At 42.2% G+C, this 23,463-nt stretch overlaps 1 protein-coding gene across 4 annotated transcripts in view; it reads right to left on the reverse strand.

Annotated features, from left to right (window-relative positions):
* ankrd6b (ankyrin repeat domain 6b) overlaps positions 1 to 23,463 on the reverse strand; it is a 185,008-nt gene that overhangs the window by 123,632 nt on the left and 37,913 nt on the right. The window contains exon 1 of one of the 4 annotated variants that reach the window (XM_072277832.1): positions 21,438 to 21,494. The exons of the other annotated variants lie outside the window; for them this stretch is intronic. The gene's annotated coding sequence lies outside the window, so the exon portion shown is untranslated. Of the gene's footprint in view, positions 1 to 21,437; positions 21,495 to 23,463 lie in introns of those variants that run through there. 4 annotated transcript variants of the gene reach the window in all.

The following is a 23,463-nucleotide window of genomic DNA, read 5'->3' on the forward strand; positions in this document are numbered from 1 at the left end:
ATAAAATAGCTCAAAAATGCTAGAATAAACATTAAAATCATGAAACAAAAAAAACACTCGATTCATTGATTTGAGGCAAACTTTGGGCTTTCCAAACACAGACGGATAAGCTGATTAATCACAGCAGCCGTTTAATTTGTGTGAAGCTGCCATGCCCAAAACATGACAACTCACCTAATATAATGAAATTTATTCTGCATTTCTCTTGTGTCAGTAACCATATATTTGGTGATAATCATACTCCATGCAATAACTGGCGACTTGCCTCCTTTTGCGATTCTCTTTTTATCTTCAGTAAAATGTGAAAAAGCAGAGTACTCTCTGGCACTTCCCCCACACAGTGCAGACCCTCAGAGCCTGAATAATAAGTACTTGCAAGGTCAAGCATCAAATTGAATCAATTTCTCACATGGTGATAATATATCTAACGAAGCATTGCTTCAATTCCACCCACCCCCCTAAACACACACACACACACACACACACACAGGGGAACAGAATTTGTGCTGTCACTCCATTTAGATTACTTTACCATGCCCAGAGTAGGCAGCAACACCAGCATTTGTCACTGCGTTTCATGGTGCACCCATCAGGACATTAAATGACCCTCATCTGGGTTATCAAACAAAGTAGAGTGCCATTGGGGTGGGGAGGCATGAAAGAATGAGATGGCTCCTTCACCACAGCGTGGTATAGCAGAGGTGACTGAAGAAAATCCACAGATTGCATTTACCTACCATTTTGACTGACAATCCTAACAACAGGCTTTTCTCAGAGATTTAAAACAAACTTAGCATCACCAGTGCTTGCCAATTGCCCACACAGAAATCCATTCACTGTAAGAACGGTTATGTTTATGGAGTGGTGCAATTGTTAAAAGCAGCTCGACCTAGTTTTACATTTTACTAACTGGAAACAATAGGCTTGATCAAATAAGTCACCTGAAGCAAAATCAGGAAGCAACATAGAAGCTTGTTTTAAATACACAGACTGGGCTATAGGACGTAGTTACAATTATTACCCTGAATCTACAGAGAGAATTACTCCATGCTGAAAGATTTTTTTTCAAATTTTGTTTTTATCTAGCTCTTAAGTACGAGGGGTGATTGATAAGTTTGTGGCCGAAGATAGAAGGAGTCAATTTTCGAAAACCTAGCACATTTAGTTTTCAACATAGTCCCCTCCTACATTTACACACTTAGTCCAGCAGTCGTGGAGCATACGGATCCCTTCGTTGTAGAAGTCGGTGTCTTGGACCTCCAGAAGTGGTCCACAGCAGGAGTAATTGCTACGTTCATGCCCTAAGGTAGAAGGAGATGAGTTATTAACTTCAAACTTTCGGCATTTTCACTCAAAGAGTTGAACTTCATGTGCATGTAAGGAGAGCTGTATAACTCATCTCCTTCCTCCTTAGGCCACGAACTTATCAATCACTCCCAAGATGTGTATACTCCACGACCGCTGGACTAAGTGTGTAAATGTAGGAGGGGACGAAGTTGAAAAATAAACGTGCTAGGTTTTCTAAAACTGACTCCTTCTACCTTACGCCACGAACTTATCAATCACCCCTTGTAATAGCAAGACACGTACGGCATCATTTACTTCTGTGTCCACACTACTAGGAAATGCTCCCTCCTATATCTCAGACAAAAAGCAATAGGTCTATTAAGAAAGGACTGGGTTTAAAAATCTTTGAGGATTGAGCTTCAGATGGTTAGACTTCCCACCAAACTGGGGGTCTGCTGACTGAGTTAAAATGAGGCTTTCAGTGAGCTGTGTGTTGTCTGTACATACATTCGCTCCCATATAAGCCCTTCACCCTTGCAAGCTGGAGGCAATTAGAAGCTCTGTGGTGTTTCAACCCTGTGCATCCTCTTCACACAACCCAGAAGAGTGCCTTCACCATTCCTAACAAACTCCCACCCTTGTTTTATCCTGCTTTGCGGAACTGTAGACCTCCAACAATGATGTGTTGCTTAGTAGTCATCAGTGGGGGTTTGGAAGGTCACCCTGTTCTGGATAATACAGACTTCCCTGAGACTCAGCGGTTTCCAAAAGTGATAAAAGTGCTGCAGGGCCGATTAGCATCAAAAGCAAAGCCTCCAGTCAGACGTAGCAGCTTTAAAGTCACTGACTTTTCTCATCTCCGCAAATGGTACCCAAATCTGAGTGATGCTGAATCTGATTTCACAACCTGCTCATTTTGCTTCCAGTCATAAGGTACTGTATCACCTGCAAGCCTAATAAAATTAAGTGCTTCTTAAAAATATTCTATAACATCCAAAGAAGGGGTGGTGTGTACATTAGAACTTCAATACTCAGAACCACAGTAAGTGAGACAGATAGACTCATTGAGTTGTACAGCACATAAACAAGCTCTCCACCCACCACATCCACGTGAACCTTTCTGTCCATTAACAGCAATTCCGTTGCTCACATCAGACTACCAGCCATAGTTCAATAAAACAGCCTATCGCCATCTTCTCAGGCTATACATTAAAAGGAATCAAAGGCTCATGAGAAGGGTGAAAGTATATTGTATCACCTTTCACATTCCTCCTAGTCTGATACACAGGGCCTCAAGCCTAGAATGTTCACAGCAGTGCTATGAACACAAACCGATAGAGGATATTTGACCCTTTATTTTCAATTCTCTCTATTAGATGTGTGCTCCATTGGTAACAACTTTATTCAGAACATAGCTATACTAGAGAAAGAACTGCAAATCAGTTGCCAAAACATCATCATCTTAGCACCAGAAAGAAATAGAGGAATGGCTATGAAGTTAAAATAACATTTCTAAGAATAGGATGAATGGTACTCACTTGGAGCAAGGATATAGACACTACAAAGCAGACTGTAATAACACTGGGACCCCAGTAACGTGCATTAATTTTTGTTTGGGATGATATGTCCCAAAGTTGGTCTTTTTTACCTGTTCCTTATCCAAAAATTAGCAACAGTTTTCAATTTCTTTCCCTTAGAAGTAATAAGAAAATTAGTTCCAGAGAATAAAAACCAGGCACTTTGTTTCTAGGAGCTTTGTTCAGATTTGAAATGGAAAAATAGTAGTCAAAAGCCAGAATGAAATATCATACAGGACAGTAGTCCTGCCTTGGGGTGGGAGGGGTTACACACAAGTGAAAGAAACACTTTACTGTTGTGTTGTTAACTTCTAATCCAGACATATGGCTGCTCATGTTTCTTTTGGAAGCAGCATAAGGACATGCTATTTCTTTGATGTGGTATATTATGAGCTTCAATGTAACGATGTTTTCAAATATTTGGAATGAGTGCCAGAAAATATACACTTCTCTTACAGAAAATAAATTTCAACCTTCCAAAGTACGTCCTCCTAAATACAAAAGCCATACACTAAAAACTCAGAAGATTAAAATGCAAACTGTTAAGGAGATAACATAAAAAGTGTAATGTTTCTGAAATATTCCTTTCATGTTTCTCCAGAAAATTCAAACAGCAACTAAATATGACATTGTGAGTTCTGAAATAAAAGTTACTCACTGCAAAAAAAAATGCTTTTATTTCAAATGGATAATTATAAAATTAAACAAACAACAGAATACTTTAAATCTAAACAAGAAGAATTTTCATGATACATTTGATAAGTCACCACCTGAAAAGAGAAACAGCATGTAAGTATTCAAAGTGCAACTTTTCATTAGCTGTTTAATAGAACCTGGCTCATGATTTAAACTACTTTTGGACATCAAGCATTTGGGTTCACTCACACGCAGTTTAGTCATCGAATCAATATACTGAATACTCTACTTTGGACTGCTTGAAGTATCTGTTGAATATTTTATCAACTTGTTCAGATGTAATTTCAAGAACAAGAGACATTATTACTAGTGTGCATACAAACAAATTCTACGGCGATGACCATCAACTCCTACAGGAAATTACTTGCTCCAAGCAATATTTTAGTTTTCATATTCACCAAATGTCAACTGGTATTTTTTCTCCCCTGCTGGTAATTCTGCAGACTGTTTCCAGACACCAATTAATTTATGCCCTAGAAGTGCTCATTAGCCTTGCATGTGCAACTTCTAGCTATTCTTGTAGATAAACATCTGGATAATACTTTCCACAAAACATAATTTACTGCTAGTGTGTATCGCCGATGGGTTAAATATTTTTTAAAACAACTGATAGAGTTTTTCTGTAATTGATAAGCAAACAACTACAGAAGCTGCGAATCTGAAACAAAACCAGAAAATGCTGCAAGTACTGAGGCAGCATCTGCAGAGAGAAAAATAAACACAATTTAAGTTGATGATCTTGGCATCCTCTGTTCAAATAGGAGAAAATGCATTATAGAGGCAAAAGAGTATCAAGAGTTCTGACGAGATATTTGAGCTTGGTATTGAATTTAAACTGTTGTCAAATATCAGAATAGAGACTGCAATTTGTCGGAAACAACAGAAAAGACTGTTGTATTAGCTTAAATATTTAGTGGCAAGCTATCTCACAGTCAATGGATTGGATCAAAACTCTGTAGTCCTACTATCCCTAGTTGTGAATGCATGATGAAGCAGTTAACAGGAGAAAGCTCCAAGGAAATCCTACCCTCAATATGAGCACCAGAGAGATAAAAGCATTGCGAATACCTTTGTATCCATGCTTAATAAACGCCAAATAAAGATCTATCTCAGCTTTCACCTGCGATCCCTCCCATCAGCATAGAAGCCAGTCTCCAACTAATCCAATTCATTCCATGTGAAATTAAGAAATCAACTCCTACCCTCCATTTAATAAGAGTTCTGGTTATAGCAAAGGCTGTGGGAGCAGACAACATCCCAGATACAGCACTGAAAATCTGTGCTCCGGAACCACCACATTCAGCCAAGCTCTTCCAGATCTCTGGAAACTACCTGACAATGTGAAAAATTGCCCACAAAATGCAGGACAACTCCAAACCAATCAGTCCACACTCAAATTACCGATGTGATGGAAGCCACCACTGCCAGAGCTGTCCAGTGGCAGCTTTCACTCCAGTGCCCATTTTGCATTTTATCAAGACCACTTGGGTCTAGCTATCAACAGAGCCTCGTCCAACCCTGGGCCATCAAGCTGAATTCCAGAGGTTAAGGGAGAGGGATTGCTTTGGACAGCAAGGTGTCTCGGTCAAAGGGCATCAAGGGCATAGAAAAGGCAGAAACAACAGGAAGTATAGGCTTTTTCTGGGAACGAGATTTTTACTCCCACCCTCTCCCAGTGTAGAGTGCCCTCCTGCTTCAAATTATCTACCATTGTTCTTGTACCAAAAAAGACCAAGGTAACATGCCTAACAACTGGCATCCTGTACACTCACCTCAATAATAAGCAAATGCTTTCAGAGGCTGGTCAAGGACTACATCTGCAGCACGCTACCACCCATACTGGACCCCCTACAATTTGCCTATTGACAGAACTGATCGACAGACAACGCAATAGTCACTGCTCTACATACTGTCCTTACACATCTGGAGAAGGACGCTTATGTGAGAATGCTGTTCTTGGACTACAGTTCAGCATTCAACACCATAATTCCCTCCAGGCTCGACAGGAAGCTGAGACCTCGGCCTTCACCCTGCCTTGTGCAGCTGGATCCTGGGCTTCCTGCCAGATCGCTGGCAGGTGGTAAGAGTGGGCTCCCTCACCTCCAATCCTCTGATTCTCAACACAGGAGCCCCTCAGGGCTGTGTACTAAATCCCCTCCTTTACTCCCCGTATTCTCCTGACTGTGTTGCCACCCACAGCTCTAATCTGCTAATTAAATTTGCCAAAGACACTACATTGATTGGCCTAATCTCAAACAATAACCAGGTGGCCTACAGGGAAGACGTCATCTCTCTGACACAGCAGTATCAAGAAAACAACCTTGCTCTCAATGTCGCAAAAACAAAGGCGCTGGTTGTGTATTACAGGAGGAATGGAGACAGGCTAATCCCTGTTGACATCAATGGATCTGGGATTGAGAGGGTAAACAGCTTTAAATTCCTTGGCATCCACATCACTGAGGACCTCACATGGTCTGTACAGACCAGCTGTGTGGTGAAAAAGGCACAATAGCATCTCTTTCACCTCAGATGATTGAGGAAGTTTGCTATGGGCCCCCAAATCCTAAGAACAAGGGCACAGTTGAGAGCATTTTGACTGGCTGCATCACTGCCTTTTATGGGAACTGTACCTCCCTTAATCGCAGGATTCTGCAGAGTGTGGTGTGGACAGCCCAGCGCATCTGTAGTTGTGAACTTCTCATGATTCAGGACGTTTACAAAGACAGGTGTGAGTAAAGGGCCTGTAGAATCATTGGGGACCCGAGTCAGCCCAACCACAATCTATTCCAGCTGCCACCTTCTGGGAAATGATATCGCAGCATAAAACCGGGTCCAACAGGCTCTGACACAGCTTCTTCCACCAGGCCATCATATTGATTTACTCACGCTGATTTGAGTGTACTCTACATTATATTGACTGTTCTATTTATTATAAATGATTAGAAATTCCTATGATTGCACATTGCACATTTAGACAGAGATGCAACGTAAAGATTTTTTATTCCTCATGTATGTGAAGGTTGTAAGAAATAAAGTCAATTCAATTCAATGAGGTTCCATTGTTACAGGCATCCATAAAGTTAAATCTTTTCCCAAGTTGGAAACAACAGTAAAGAAAACACTCAATATGATAAGCACACCTCCACAATATTGTAATGAATAGCATCAAAACACATAAAACCCATAAGAAGAATTACATGTACTGAAAGGGAAAGGGGAGGGGGAAAAGAGTAGAGAGAGACAGAGAGAGGTGGGGAGACAGAAAACAAGTTCAGCTATTTGTAAGAATGAATATATGTACAATACAAACATCAAAATTCTGAATTTAATATTACAGAAGCTCATTCATATGTAGTGTATGTCCAGAAATTGGGCATTGTTAACCAGGGATGGCCTGTGCCTTTACCCCAACCCACAATCATTTATAAACATGGACAGAAATAATTGGAGATTCAATAGATCCAGATCCACATCCTATCCCCAGTTAACATGCTTTCTAGGCACTCCCACTGACTGTTGAGTAACTATCCTCAATACTGCAGTCCCAATGGGAAGAGTACGTAAGGTTCTGCATTCTCTCCTTTTGATCAGTGTGTACCATGGCAGACTATGAAGTAGTCTATTGCAGAAATGTGCTATGTAATTTTACAACTCGACATTCAATGGTATCCAAACATTATGTGTGCAGTCATTTACAGCTCACTGATATTTACAGACACCTGCAAACTTGTCAGAATCAGGTTTAGTATCACTGGCACAAGTTGTGAAATTTATTGTTTTGCAGCAGCAATACAGTGCAATACATAATAATTATAAATTACAATAAGAAATATACATAGTGGATTCCAGTAAATTGGGCCATTGGTTAATCAGGGCAGACACTTTTTTGGGACCAATCTTAAAGATCAAAAGCTAATTGAGAAAGTAGCCAGGATTCCCTTTGTTTATTTGGGACACTGTGCTGCTTAACTGGGACAGGAGACTGTTGCTATAACGTTTCTAAGTAGCATCAGTTGCATTCACTCACTTTGCTGTCAGACACTACACTATGCTTAGCGATCAGTTTTTAAACCGCCTCAGTTGCATCTGCTTGTGTTCAAAATGCAATGAATTCTGTCACTGATAGTTGGCAAGAAATAAGCAGTAAGACAGTTCAGAATTGTTTTGCTCACTGCAGTTTCAACCACTCAGGCTTGGAAATGACAGAAACAGCCAGGAGTGAAAATGAAATGATTTCACTACTTCAACAAGTTGGGAACTGTGAAGAATTTGAAGGTATTGACAATCATCTTGAGTTTTCCCCACTGGAGACTCATCTCTCAGCTGTGGCTCCAAGTAGCTGTCTTTATGCAACAGTGGCCACACCCCGGTACACTGCTTCACCAGGCAGGTTAAAACAGTGAGGGTAGCTGGCAGGTCTCATAAACCAGTGAGGTAGAGACATGCCTGTCCTAGCAAGCAAAGTCAGATCTGGCAGTGAGATCCAATGGCCAGGAAGGCGGTTCTGCAAAGTTCCATGGAGAACAAAGGGCATGACAATGCACAGAAGTAGTCATAGTCATAGTCATCCAGTGCAACCAAGGAAGACCCCAGTTGTAACATCTACTTGGACCACTGGGCCTGGACTTCCAAGGTCAAGAGAGTGTAACTGTTCCAGTGCAACGACTTTCATGTTTTAACAACTTTCCTGCACAGGTTTCCAGTCACCATTGGATATGATGGACCACCAGAAATATAAAGTTCAAAGTAAAATTTATTATCAGAGCACATACATGTCACCACATAAGACCATAAGACACAGGAGCAGAATTAGGCCATTTAGCCCATCGAGTGTGCACTGCCATTCCATCATGGCTGATCCCAGAACCACACAACCCCATACACCTGCCTTCTCACTACATCCTTTGATGCCCTGACCGATCAGGAAACAATCAACTTCCGCCTTAAATATATGCAGGGACTTGGCCACCACAGCAGTCTGTCGCAGAGAATTCCACAGATGCACTTCTCTCCAGCTAAAAACATTCCTCCTTACCTCTGTACTAAAGGATCACCCCTTGATTTTGAAGTTGTGTCCTCTAGTTCTGGATACCTCCACCACAGGAAACATCCTCTCCACATCCATCCTTATCTAGTCCTTTCAACATTCGGTGGATTTCAACGAGATCCCGCCCCCCCTCCCGCATTCTTTTACATTCCAGTGAGTACTGTCCCAAAACTGCCAAACAGTCCTCATACGTTAACTCCTTCATTCTCAGAATCATTATTGTAACTCCTCTGGACTTTCTCCAATGACATCGTTTTTGCGATAAGGCACCAAAACTATTAACAATACTCCAAGTGCAGCCTGACTAGTGTCTTATAAAGGCTCGACATTATCTGCTTGCTTTTATATTCTATTGCCCTTGCAATAAATGGCAACATTGCATTTGCCTTCTTTGCCACAGATTCAACCTGTATATTAATGTTCTGGGAGACTCGCATGAGGACTCCTAAGTCCCTCTGCACCTCTGATATTTGAAACTTCTCCCATTTAGAAATAGTCTGCACTATTGTTCCTTTTTCCAAAATGAATTATCATGTATTTCCCAACACTGCATCCCATTTGCCACTTTTTTGCCTATTCTTCCAATTTGTCCAAGTCCTGCTGCAATCGCATTGCTTCCTCTGTACTACCTACCCTTCCATCTATCTTCATATCATCCGTAAACTTTGCCACAAAGCCATTAATTCCATACAACCCCGAGATTCTTCTTCTGCAGCCATACTTAGGAAACCTATAGAACAGTAACTGTAAACATCAGGAACTATAAACTGCAAATGCAGATATAAATAAATCACAATAAATAACGAGCATGAAATAACAATATAACATCCATCAATATAACAGAGTCCTTAAATGACTGCAGTCATCCCCCTTTGTTCAAGAGCCTGATGGTTGGGGGGTAGTAGCTGTTCTTGAACCTGGAGGTGCGAGGCCTGAGCCACTTGTACCTCCAGTCTGATGGCAGCAGCAAGAAAAGAGCCTGGTTTGGTTGGTGAGGATCTTTAATAATGGATACTGCTTTTCTACAGCAATTTTTCATGTAAATGTACTCAATGGTCGGGAGGGTTTTACCCTTGATGTACTGGGCAGAAGCCACTATCTTCCGTAGGATTTTCTACTCAAAGGCATTGGTGTTCCCATACCAGGCCATAATGCAGCCAGTCAGCACACTTTCCAGCACAAAGTTTGCCAAGGTTTTCAATGAAATGCCAACCCCCCTAGACTCCTTAGGAAGTAAAGGCGTTTCTTCACAATAATATTTATATGGGTCCAGGACAGGTCCTCTGAGATGGTGACAGCCAGGAATTTAAAATTACTGACCCTCTCCACCTGTGATCTTCTGATGATTACTGGGTCACGGGCCTCTAGTTTCCCTCTCCTGAAGTTTATAATCAGTTCCTTAGTCTTACTGACATTGAGTGAGATGTTGTTGTTATTACACCGCTCAGCCAAGTTGTCAATCTCCCTCCTGTATGCTGATTCATCACTCCCTTTGATACAGCCCACAATAGTGGTGTCGTCACCAAACCCATATGTGGTGTTGGACCTGTACTTGGGCACACAGTCATAAGTGTAATGTGAGCAGAGCAGGGAGCCAAGCACAAATCCCTGTGGTGCTCCTGTGCCGATGGAGATTGTGGCAGAGATGTTTTTGCCAATCTGAACTGACTGGGGTCTGGAAGTGAGGAAATCCAGAATCCAATTGCACAAGGGGGTATTGAGACCCAGGTCTCAGAGCTGTAACTGATAAAGAGCATGCTGATTGATGTATGCACCTTTGCTGTCCAGATGTTCCAGGATTGTGTGAAGAGCCAACGAGATAGTATCTGCTGTAGACCTGCTGCTTCGATAGGTGAATTGAAGTGGATCCAAGTTACCATTCAGATAGAAGCTGATATGCTTCAACACCAGCCTCTCACAACACTTCATCACTGTTGAGCTAAGTGCCACTGGGGAACAGACAGGTTACCACGTTCTTCTAGGGCACTGGTACGGTTGAAGCCTGCTTGAAGCAGATGGGTACCACACATTGTCAGGGTGAGAGGCTGAAGATATCTGTGAATACACCAGCCAGTTGGTCGGTACAGGTCTTCTATAGTCATCCAGGTACTCAATCTAGACTGGATGCTTTCCTTGGATTCACTCTGTTGAAGGCAGCCCGCACGTCATCTTCAGATCCTGAGACCAAAGGGTCATCTGAAGGCATGAGGGTGCGGAATGGTTCCACCCTGTCCTGGTGGTCTAAGTAAAAATCTGCTGTTCCCTCCCCTATGTCGCAAGATTTAGCTTTGTGGGAGATTATGGCATATAAATCCTGCCACAGCTATCAAACATTCCCCATTGATTCCAGGCTCGTCCGGAATCTCTACTTCGCCCGAGCGAAGGCTTTCCCGAGATCATGCCAGCACCTCTTGCAACATTCTTGATCTCCAGACTTGAAAGCCTCTGATCTGTCTCTCAGCAGGTTCTAGATTTCTTTGTTCATCCAGGGCTTCTGATTGGGGAAAAACCCTGAACAATTTTGTGGGGTGACACTCGTCCACAGCTGTTATAATAAAGTCTGTTACAACCCTGGTGTAGTCATTCAGGTCCTCAGATGAGTTCTTGAATCCCAGTCTATGGACTCAAGGCAATCCTGTAACCGTTCCTCTGCCTCCCGCAACCACCTCTTCGTTGTCTTGATCTCTGGAGCATTGCTCCTTAAACTCTGCCTGTATGCAGGTAGCAGGAGTACAACCAAATGATCCCACTTACAAAAATGCTGTGACGGGAAGGAACAATAGGCATTCCTTATCATAGTGTAGCAGTAGTCTAGTGTGGGCATGTGGCCAAGTGGTTAAGGCATTGGACTAGCTACCTGAAGGTCATGAGTTCGAGCCCCAGCTGAAGGAACGTGTTGTGTCCTTGAGCAAGGCACTTAATCACACAATGCTCTGCGACGACACTGGTGCCAAGCTGTATGGGTCCTAATGCCCTTCCCTTGGACAACATTGGTGTCTTAGAGAGGGGAGACTTGCAGCATGGGCAACTGCTAGTCTTCCATACAACCTTGCCCAGGCCTGTGCCCTGGAGTGTGAAGACTTTCCAGGCGCAGATCCATGGTCTCACAAGACTAACGGATGCCTTAACGTCTAGTGTGTTGGGACAGCTAGTGCAACCGGTTATGTGCTAGTGATAATTGGGCAAGGTTTCTTCAGAAAGGCCTGGTTAAGGTTGTCGACTATAATTTGAAATGTGTTGGGATGGGCCACTTCTTGTTTAAGACAGCACTGTGCCTGCTGGTGGTACATAAACTGCACTCAGGATCACAGCTGAGAATCCTGAGGCAAGAAGAATGGTCTATATTTAATTGTTAGTTACTCTAAATCAGGGTAACAAGATGTTGACATAACCCCAATGTCCGTGCACCTACGAGAAATGACTAAAAAAGCACACTCTGCCAGCTCCTTCCTTACCAGAATTCAAGGTTCAATCCATTCTGAAAATCGTAAAATCTTCTGGTCGAGTAGCTGCATCCAGGGTGTTCACTATTAACCAAGACTCAATACAACAAACCATTGAGATCAGCCTCATCTGCCTCTGAGAGAGCAGCCTTGCCCTGAGATCATCAATGTTATTTTCATACGACTGCATGTTTGCTAACAAAATGGAAGGCAGAGGAGACCTCATCCCTCTGTGCTTCAGCCTGGTTTGAATCCCACCTCTCCTGCCGTGTTTTCAGCTTTGGTGTTGACCCTTAAAGACTCTGTGCTTAACTGCCCTGTTCTTAACTGTCCAATGTCAAGTCTGAAGATCATTTATGTAATTTTGCAGTCTGTTGGCAAGACTTACTGTTACAGATTGCAGCAAAAGCAGTTCAAAAGGAGTATACTTAAGAGGAAAATTTGTACAATTTCCTGCCGCCCACAAAGAGTCGCTGATGTACACTGGTGCCATCTTGTAGGTTAGAACTGATAATGTCCTAATGTGCTCTGATCATCATTTAAATACATAAATGGTAATACTCACTTAAACAGTAGTTTGTCTTTTTTATACCTTTTTAACTATTTCCATGAAACTTCAGCTAATTGGGGCAGTTGTTTAATTGGGCCAACATATACTGGTCTCGATGTGTCCTATTAACCAGAATACACTACAGGTTTCCCCCGCTATCCAAAGGTTCCTATGAAACGGTTTGTAAGCCAGAATGTCGTAAAGTGAATAAGCAATTGCCATTTATTAATATGGGAAAAATTTTTGAGCATTCGCAGACCCAAAAAAAACCTACAAAATCATGCCAAATAACACATAAAACCTAAAATAACAGTAACATTTAGTAAAAGCAGGAATGATATGATAAGCACACAGCCTACATAAAGTAGAAATACTTTTCCGCAGCACTGCCTAGCGCAGTGAAAATCTCGCGGAAGCGCTCGTGGCAGAAACATGGCGGAAGCGCTCTTGGCAGAAACACTCTCTCCAGTAACCTTCAAGCTGTGAAGCTGCCGAATCACACCAAATAACACATAAAAATACACAGCCTGTATAAAGTAGCAAAAGTGTATGTACAGTGTAGTTTCACTTACCAGAATCAGGAAGACGCCAATAAATTACAGTTTCGTCACAGTTAAACACTTGCTTATACGAATAAGCACCTGACGCATTCGGCAATTGCCTCTGATCTGGACCGACATTTACGTGCCGGGCGGCACCTAATTAATTAGCTTGTTTGTTTCGGCTTTTATCTTAAAGATGTGCTGGGTGCGTTCCGACTACCGGAACACCATGTTTTGTACACCCATCAATTCTCTCAAGCAATAGCCTTTCCATTTTATTCATTATTGGATGCCGACTAAGAGAGACCACTTTGCTACGAGCAGAACCAACAGTAACATCGGCAGCTTTCAGGATTCGTTCTCTCTGCGTATAAATAGTGCGAATGGTGGACGCAGGCAAGCTCAACATGCGGATAACGCCCTTACTTCGTTCACCACGATCAAAACGCTCAATTATGTCTAGTTTTACGCTAAGTGTAACACCCTTACGAGCACTTCTAGGTTTTTCCAATATCTTAGAACTCATCTTGCTAACGGATGCACAAAATAAATCGAGATAAAGCACGTGTTTAAGCAGTGCCGGCTAGAATGCAGTTCCGAGGGAGGAGCTTGGCTGTTCGGGTGCGCGCTGCCTTTTTTCGTAACAGTGAAAACACCTTCTGTTAGCGAAAACAGGTAACTAATGTAGGTCTTTCGTAACAGCGAGGTGTTGTAAAGCGAATGTTCAGAAAACGGGGGGGCCACCTTTATATATAAAAAATTAAGTTAAATAAGTAATGCAAAAAAAGTTAGGTATTGTACATGGACTCATTGTCTGTCAGAAATCTGATAGCAGAGGGGAAGAAGCTGTTCCTGAAATGTTGAGTGTGTGTCTTCAGGCTCCTGTACCTCCACCTTGACGGTAGCAATGGGAAGAGGACATGTCCTGGATGATGCTGGTCCTTAATGATGGATGCCACCTTTTTGAGGCATTGCATTTTGAAAATGTCCTCAACGCTGAGGAGGCTAACGCCCATGACGGAGCCGAAAGAGTTTGCAACTTTTTCTGTTCCTGTACAGCGGCCCCTCCGTACCAAATGATGACGGAACCTGTTAGAGTGCTCTTCACAGTCCATCTATAGAAATTTGCTAGAGTCTTTGATGACATACCAAATCTTGAACTCCTTATGAAATATAGCCACTGTTGTGCCTTTTTTGTGACTGCATCAATATGTTGGGCTAGGATAGATCTTTAGAGATGTTGATACCCAGGAACTTAAAAAACTGCTCACCCTTACCACTGCTGATGCCTTGGTGAGAACTGGTGTGTGTTCCCTTGATATCCCCTTCCTGATGTCCACATCAGTTCCTTGATCTTTCTGATGTTGAGTGCACGGTTGTTGTTGAGACATCACTCACCAGAGGATCTATCTCACTCCTGTACGCCTCCTTGTCACCATCTGAAATTCTGCCAACAATTGTGTCATCGGCAAATTTATAGATGGTGTTTGCACTGTGCCTAGCCACGCAGTAATGGAATAGTACAGCAGCAGGCTAAGCATGCATCCTTGAGGTGCATTGGTATTGCTTGTCAGTGAGGAGGAGATGTTATATCTAATCCGCACAGATTGTGGTCTCCCAACGAGGAAGCTAAGGATCCAACTGCATCAGTTGGTACAGAGGCCAAGATTTTGAAGCTTGTTGATTTGTACTGAGGGTATGATGACGCTGAAAGCTGAACTGTAATCAATAACTAGCAGCCCGATGTGGGTATTGTTGTTGTCTAGGTAGTCCAAGGCTGAGTGAAAAGCCGGTGAAATTGCATCCACTGTAGACCGATTGTGGCAGCAGGCAAATTGCAGAAATCTAGCTCTTACCTAGGCAGGAGTTGATTCTGGCCATGACCAACTTCTCAAAGCACTTCATCACAGTAGATATGAATGAAACTGGCTGACAGCCACTGGGGCAACTCATTCTGCTCTTCTCGGGCGCTGGTATGATCACTGACTTTTGAAGCAGGAGTGAACCTCTGGTTGCAGCAGTGAGAGATTGAAGATCTCCTTGAACACTCCTGCCAGTTGGCTGGCACAGGTTTTCAGTGCCCTACCAGGTACACCATCGGGGCCTGACACTTTGCAAGAGTTCACACTCCTGGACGATGTTCTGGCATTGACCTCCGAGACAGCAATCCCAGGGTCACTAGATACCGCAGGGATTCACACAGGCAGTTTTATTTTCCCTTTCAAAGGTGTTGAGCTCATCTGGGAGTAAAGCATCGCAGCCATTACTGTTGTTAGGTTTTGCGTTGTGGGAAGAAATAGCCTGCAAACCCTGCGAGAACTGAATCTGCATTTGATTCGGTTTTTAAATTCAATCGCAATTGTTTTACGCTCTTAAAAAAGCCTTCTGAAGGTTGTACCTGGACTTCCCGCATGGTTCTGGATTACTGTTCTTGAATATCACAGATCTAGTCCTCAGCAGAGTGCGAATCTCCTGTTTCATACAAGGCTAAAAGGACTAGCCTTCTGCACTTCAGGCAGAGACCCAGCCTTTTTGTACCCAAATTTCACAACTACATAAGCACATGCACAGAAGCGATGAATTGCTTCATACTCTTGGACAAGCTCATTCACAGTACAGGTGTCCCCTGCTTTTCGAACGTTCGCTTTACGAAACCTCACTGTTACGAAAGACCTACATTAGTATCCTGTTTTCGCTTTCAGAAGGTGTTTTCACTGTTACAAAGAAAGGCAGTGCGCGCCCTGAGCAGCCGCTCTGCCCCGGATTCGGAACGGCATTGCTTAAACACGTTGCATTGATCAGCCATTAGCAAGGTGAGTTGTAAGGTGTCGGAAAAGCCGAAAGAGTAAGGGTGTTACACTTAGCGTAAAACTAGACATAATTAAGCGTTTCGATCGTGGTGAACGAAGTAAGGACAAAGTGAGTTTGGCTTGTGGAAGTTGACGAAGATGACGTTGAAGTGGTTTTGGCATCCCATCACCAAGAACTGATAGATGAAGAGCTGATGCAATTGGAAGAGGAAAGGATAACGATCGAAACCGAATGCAGAAAGTGAAGCAACTGCATGAGATTTTCACTGCAATGATTAAGTACGACTTTAATTTTGAAAAGGTACGTAGGTTTAGGGGATATTTGCAGGATGGTTTGAGTGCTTACAAACAACTGTGTGATAGAAAAATGCGCGAGGCTCAGCAGTCAAGCAAGCCTTCCACATCAGCCACGGCAGACGACGAAGCTCGACCTTCGACATCGAGGCGGGCAGTCATAGGAGAAGATGAGCTGCCTGCCCTGATCGACGATGAGATGACACACCCGTGTCCCACCACCCCAACACCCGGGCCCCGGACAGATACTGTACCGATTCGCGAAGAACACAGCGGTAGCCGTGAAGCACACAGCACATCTTTAAGAAAAAAGACAAAATAAACATGCTAATTAATTAGGTGTCGCCTAGCACGTAATTGTCAGCCCAGATCAGAGGCGATGCAATCGGCAATTGCCTCTGATCTGCGCCCACATTTACGTGCCGGGCAGCACCTAATCAATGAGCATGTTTATTTCGGCTTTTTTTCTTAACAATGTGCTGTGTGCCTCCCGGCTACCGCTGCGCTTTTCACGGCAATGTATCGGGTTGGCAGCCCAGGGGGTGGGGGCCACTGCACCACCCAGCCTGCAATGACTCAGTCTAACACACCATCATCAGTGTGCTCGGCGCTGTTTTCCCAATTCCGTTAAGTGATACTATACTGTACATACATTATTTCTACTTTATATAGGCTGTGTATTTTTACGTGTTATTTGGTAGATCTGGCAGCCTCATAGCTTAAACGTTACTGGAGAGTGCGTTTATGCCAACAGCGCTTGCGTGAGATTTTCTGCCGAGAGCGCTTGCGTGAGATTTTCGCTACGGAGATCTGTGCAGGCAATCATTGTAGGGAAGTATTTCTACTTTATATAGGCTGTGTATTTATCATATCATTCCTGCTTTTACTATATGTTACTGTTATTTTAGGTTTTAGGTGTTATTTGGCATGATTTGGTAGGTTATTTTTGGGTCTGCAATGCTCACAAAATTTTCCCATATAAATAAATGGTAATTGCTTCTTCCCTTTACGATGTTTCGGCTTCCGAACCGTTTCACAGGAACACTCTACTTCCGGATGGCGGGGGAAACCTGTACAACAGAAAATGGAGTGGAATAGTTGACCCCATGTAAAATAAAGTTTATCAATTATGAAACTATATAAAAAAAAACTAATGTTGGAAACCTGAAATAAGCCAAAAAAAAATACTGGACTCAGCAGGTCAGGCAGCCTCTGTAGAAGGATAAGCAGAGTAAATGCTTCGGACCAAGAGACCTTCGTTGGAACAATTATGTTTTACATTTATTACTTTGGCTTTTAAACATTTGCTTTATTGGTAATACTGCAAAAGAGCGTATTGAGTACTTAAAATTAGGATTTCCATTACTGTGCAGCACAGCTAGTTGTTTAGAATGATGTTGAGGCCCACTTAGAAATGTCCTTGTTTAATTGTAACTGGATTAATGTCGGTCTGTTTTCTTCTGTCTAAATTTGACAAACTGCAATTCTAAAAATTTCTGCCATGACATTGTGAGCATCTGGACTGAGGTGCTTAATAAATCAGTGTTGTGTGTATCATTAAGACATTTAAGCAGCTGGGTCAAGTGCCTCACACAAAGCAACATCTGTAATCTATGAAACTCTCTAAGTCATAACAAGGAGTAATAGTACTGATGAAGGTTCTCGGTCCAAAACATCGACTATTTACTCATTTCCATAGATGCTGCCTGACCTGCTGAGCTCCTCCAGCATTTTGTGTACTGCTTGGATTTCCAGCATCTGCAGATTTTCCCTTGTTTGTAAAAGGAGTAACATAACCTCATACTGATTGAATCAAGGGTATTTAAATACTAAAATTCACAGATTCCATGTCTTAAAATTTGCAATAACTATATCTAAAGATGTTAAATGAGTCTATTTACATTGTTAAAATTCAACTTAGATTATGTTCTGGCCACATAAGCCCTTGCTAGCATGGTTGGACACTGGTTTCTTTCGCCTTTGCCTGGGATCATAAAGTAATTGCAAGTTTATTTCTAACTTGCCCATCTCTCCTTATTTTGGTACAGTGGCATGCAAACGTTTGGACCCCCCGCTCATAATTTCTGTTACTGTGAATAGCTAAGCGAGTAAAAGATGACCTGATTTCCAAAAGGCATAAAGTTAAAGGTGACACATTTCTTTAATATTTTAAGCAAGATTATGTTTTTATTTCCATCTTTTACAGTTTCAAAATAGCAAAAAGGAAAAGGGCCGAAAGCAAAAGTTTGGGCACCCTGCATGGTCAGTACTTAGTGACACCCCCTTTGGCAAGTATCACAGCTTCTAAACGCTTTTTGTAGCCAACTAAGAGTCTTTCAATTCTTGTTTAGGGGACTTTCACCTATTCTTCCTTGCAAAAGGCTTCTAGTTCTGTGAGATTCTTGGGCCCTCTGCATGCACTGCTCTTTTGAGGTCTATCCACAGATTTTCGATGATGTTTAGGTCGGGGGACTCTGAGGGCCATGGCAAAACCTTCAGCTTGCGCCTCTTGAGGTAGTCCATTGTGGATTTTGAGGTGTGTTTAGGGTCATTATCCCTGTTGTAGAAGCTACCCTCTTTTCATCTTCAGCTTTTTTTTTTTTACAGACGGTGTGACGTTTGCTTCCAGAATTTGCTGGTATTTAATTGAATTCATTCTTCCCTCTACCAGTGAAATGTTCCCCGTGCCACTGGCTGCAACACAAGCCCAAAGCATGATTAATCCACTCCTGTGCTTAACAGTTGGAGAGGTGTTCTTTTCATGAAATTCTGCACCCTTTCTTCTCCAAACATACCTTTGCTCATTGCAGCCAAAACGTTCCGTTTTAAATTCATCAGTCCACAGGACTTGTTTCCAAAATGCATCAGGCTTGTTTAGATGTTCCTTTGAACTTTATGAATAGAACTTTTTGACTCTTTTACTCGGTTAGCTATTCATAGCAACAGAAATTTTGACCAGAGGTGCCCAAACTTTTGCATGCCACTGCATATTGCCTGGCTGGTTACTTTTATCTACCAAATTCAAATAATTTTTCATCCAAAAAGGTAAAGCCTCAAATAAGAACAGGAAGTATTGGAAACAATCAATGAGTCAGGCAGCATCTGTGTAAAAAGAAACACTGTTAATGTTTTAGATTTAATGTTAGTCTATTTTGAAAAAAGGAATTTGTTATTTTAATCTTATGAACCCTGCCAATGTCAAAATCTATGAAAAAGGAGGAGAAGATGGCAGCGCAATGGCAGTGCACGCAGCCTCTCCGATGATGAATATCTGTTATCTGTCAAGTAGGGGACCGCGCACAGTTCTGATTTGATGGAGACAGACGTGAGAGTACGGAGGAACATCTGGAAAACTTCTGAAATGCCCGCTTCACAGCCGCTGCTACTGTGTGGTAACCGGAATCTCCGGAGCAGAAGGCCCCGAAATCCTCGGCTTTGATTGTTTCAGTGGCCGGGGAGAGGTCAAAGGCGCTCGGCAGAGGATGGTGCTTGTGAGACTGTATCGATAGGGCTGGTCGGGGGCTCGAAGTTTTCGGACGGGTGGACTCAGTGTCGGCTGTGGTCAGCTGCTTCCAAGGCATCGGCAAGTTGACGATGCCAGGAGGATTATGGCAGGGAGTTTCTCCCTTTTGCCGCCTGCTATCGGGGACTCGGGAGTTGATTGACTTGGGGACTTCTGAGACATTTTTTTTTTACCGTGCCCATGGTTTGTTCTTCATCAAATCATGGTATTGCTTTGCACTGCTGTAACTATATGTTATAATTATGTGGTTCTGTCAGTGTTAGTCTTTGGTTTGTTCTGTTTTCTGTGATATCACTCGGGAAAAACATTGTATCATTTCTTAACGCATGTATGCATTTCTAAATGACAATAAAAGAGGACTGAGTGTTCTCATAATCTAAAATAGTTGAGTTGTTAACAAGAACTAGACTCAAACAAATTTCTCTTTCAGTAAAAGCAGGGTTAGTAAAGAGCATCCAAAAATATGCAGCAAGGTGTAAAATTTAGCTTCAGAAACCACAATAATCTTGTTCACAACAAGATGGTTTTATTTTAAAAATGTCCATTTTGCTCTGCCATTCAAGAAAAAAAAATTAACATCTTTTCAAAATGTTCATTGAAAGACTAAAAATATTCTGAAAATCACACAGGCCACATGTTTCAGCAAGGCCACTTGTTTACACTTGTTTATGCAGCTTGTTTACACAACTATATTATTAATAACAACTCTGGAGATGGGAACTAAGTTTCCATGGTTCTTTACTGGTAGAGTCTGGACCTTAACACACATATATACAGATCCATGTGTGCCTAATAGCCCATGCAACAATGTGTTAATACAACATAAAGTAGTCCCTTATTATAATGTACGCTATATGGTACAGCCACCATTCAGGAAAAGCAAAAGGATCTTTGATTAACGTTTGATTAATGTTTTCTTCCATTAATTTGGGGAATTTAATGCTATATTGTTGTATGCATCACTTCACAAGCCACTCAGGATCGTGTTTTACCTGGCTCAATACCAGACTAATCCACTTAGGAAGGAAGGAATGCTTTCCTATCTAAGACAAATAGCAACTTCACTATAGGAAAAGAAAGATTTCCTCAAGCAACACATTTATTTTCACTCCGTACAACAGAGAGATGAATGTAAATTCAAAATACACTCCCCCTCCCCCACCTACAGCCAAACACCATCCGAGTCTCCCATTCTACTGTAAAACAAAACTTCAAAATTTGAAATTCCAAGAGCTGTTGAAAGGCAGATAAATCGTTAAGACACAGTATAGACTGTCTTGGCAGTTCCTTGCTCAGTAAAGACATTTTCTTTAACTATATACATAGCAAGAAGTAAAGTTCTTAGTAAAGAATTACCTATACCAAGTGACAAATGCAGCAGCCAACACAAATCATTAAAAGAGGCCAAACACATGCGCAGAACAATTACAAAAAACAACACACACAAAATGCGTGCAAGGAGTGACTAACAAAAACAGCAATTAATCAATGAAGTGTCTAGAATGGGTAATTTCTTACTATTCTCATAAATTATAACTATGCAATATTGCAGTACAATGCAAATACTTAGTATTTACTTTGAAATTTTTATAAACATATGACACAATTGAAACAATTTGTTAACAGTTTCAAAAGTCTTGTTATTAACTGAGTACAGTACTGATTTACCAGATTCCTCGGAACACAAGAACACTGCACAAAATACAAATAGAGCATTGCCTCGTGCCATAATTCAGGAAGAGGTGATTGCTACATTCCCAGCTGCTTTACCAAGTTTGAGACTTCCTAGTTAATGTGTAATATTAACACTGAACAATGGTTTTTAAAAAAAAATTTCCAGTTCAGCAAGAATTGTTTTGGGATCGCTTTGTGATCGAGACAGAAATAGAGAATAGGAACGTGGAAAACAAGACTGAGAGGGGCAAGTATAACTTAGTTTGGAACATAGAAACATAGAAAATAGGTGCAGGAGTAGGCCATTCGGCCCTTCGAGCCTGCACCGCCATTTATTATGATCATGGCTGATCATTCAACTCAGAACCCTGCACCAGCCTTCCCTCCATACCCCCTGATCCCCGTAGCCACAAGGGCCATATCTAACTCCCTCTTAAATATAGGCAATGAACTGGCCTCGACTGTTTCCTGTGGCAGAGAATTCCACAGATTCACCACTCTCTGTGTGAAGAAGTTTTTCCTAATCTCAGTCCTAAAAGGCTTCCCCTTTATCCTCAAACTGTGACCCCTCGTTCTGGACTTCCCCAACATTGGGAACAATCTTCCTGCATCTAGCCTGTCCAATCCCTTTAGGATTTTATACATTTCAATCAGATCCCCCCTCAATCTTCTAAATTCCAACGAGTACAAGCCCAGTTCATCCAGTCTTTCTTCATCTGAAAGTCCTGCCATCCCAGGAATCAATCTGGTGAACCTTCTTTGTACTCCCTCTATGGCAAGGATGTCTTTCCTCAGATTAGGGGACCAAAACTGCACACAATACTCCAGGTGTGGTCTTACCAAGGCCTTGTACAACTGCAGTAGTACCTCCCGCTCCTGTACTCGAATCCTCTCGCTATAAATGCCAGCATACCATTTGCCTTTTTCACCACCTGCTGTACCTGCATGCCCACTTTCAATGACTGGTGTATAATGACACCCAGGTCTCGTTGCACCTCCCCTTTTCCTAATCGGCCACCATTCAGATAATAATCTGTTTTTCTATTTTTGCCACCAAAGTGGATAACTTCACATTTATCCACATTAAATTGCATCTGCCATGAATTTGTCCACTTACCCAACCTATCCAAGTCACCCTGCATCCTCTTAGCATCCTCCTCACAGCTAACACTGCCGCCCAGCTTTGTGTCATCCGCAAACTTGGAGATGCTGCATTTAATTCCCTCATCCAAGTCATTAATATATATTGTAAACAACTGGGGTCCCAGCACTGAGCCTTGCGGTACCCCACTAGTCACTGCATGCCATTCTGAAAAGGTCCCGTTTATTCCCACTCTTTGCTTCCTGTCTGCTAACCAATTCTCTATCCACATCAATACCTTACCCCCAATACCGTGTGCTTTAAGTTTGCACACTCATCTCCTGTGTGGGACATTGTCAAAAGCCTTTTGAAAATCCAAATATACCACATCCACTGGTTCTCCCCTATCCACTCTACTAGTTACATCCTCAAAAAATTCTGTGAGATTCGTCAGTCATGATTTTCCTTTCACAAATCCATGCTCACTTTGTCCAATGATTTCACCGCTTTCCAAATGTGCTGTTATCACATCTTTGATAACTGACTCCAGCAGTTTTCCCACCACTGACATTAGGCTAACCGGTCTATAATTCCCCGGTTTCTCTCTCCCTCCTTTTTTAAAAAGTGGAGTTACATTAGCCACCCTCCAATCCTCAGGAACTAGTCCAGAATCTAACGAGTTTTGAAAAATTATCACTAATGCATCCACTATTTCTTGGGCTACTTCCTTAAGCACTCTGGGATGCAGACCATCTGGCCCTGGGGATTTATCTGCCTTTAATCCCTTCAATTTACCTAACACCACTTCCCTAACATGTATCTCGCTCAGTTCCTCCATCTCACTGGACCCTCTGTTCCCTACTATTTCTGGAAGATTATTTATGTCCTCCTTAGTGAAGACAGAACCAAAGTAATTATTCAATTGGTCTGCCATGTCCT

Source organism: Mobula birostris, chromosome 2 (assembly GCF_030028105.1).
Source record: "Mobula birostris isolate sMobBir1 chromosome 2, sMobBir1.hap1, whole genome shotgun sequence".
NCBI lineage: Eukaryota > Metazoa > Chordata > Chondrichthyes > Myliobatiformes > Myliobatidae > Mobula > Mobula birostris.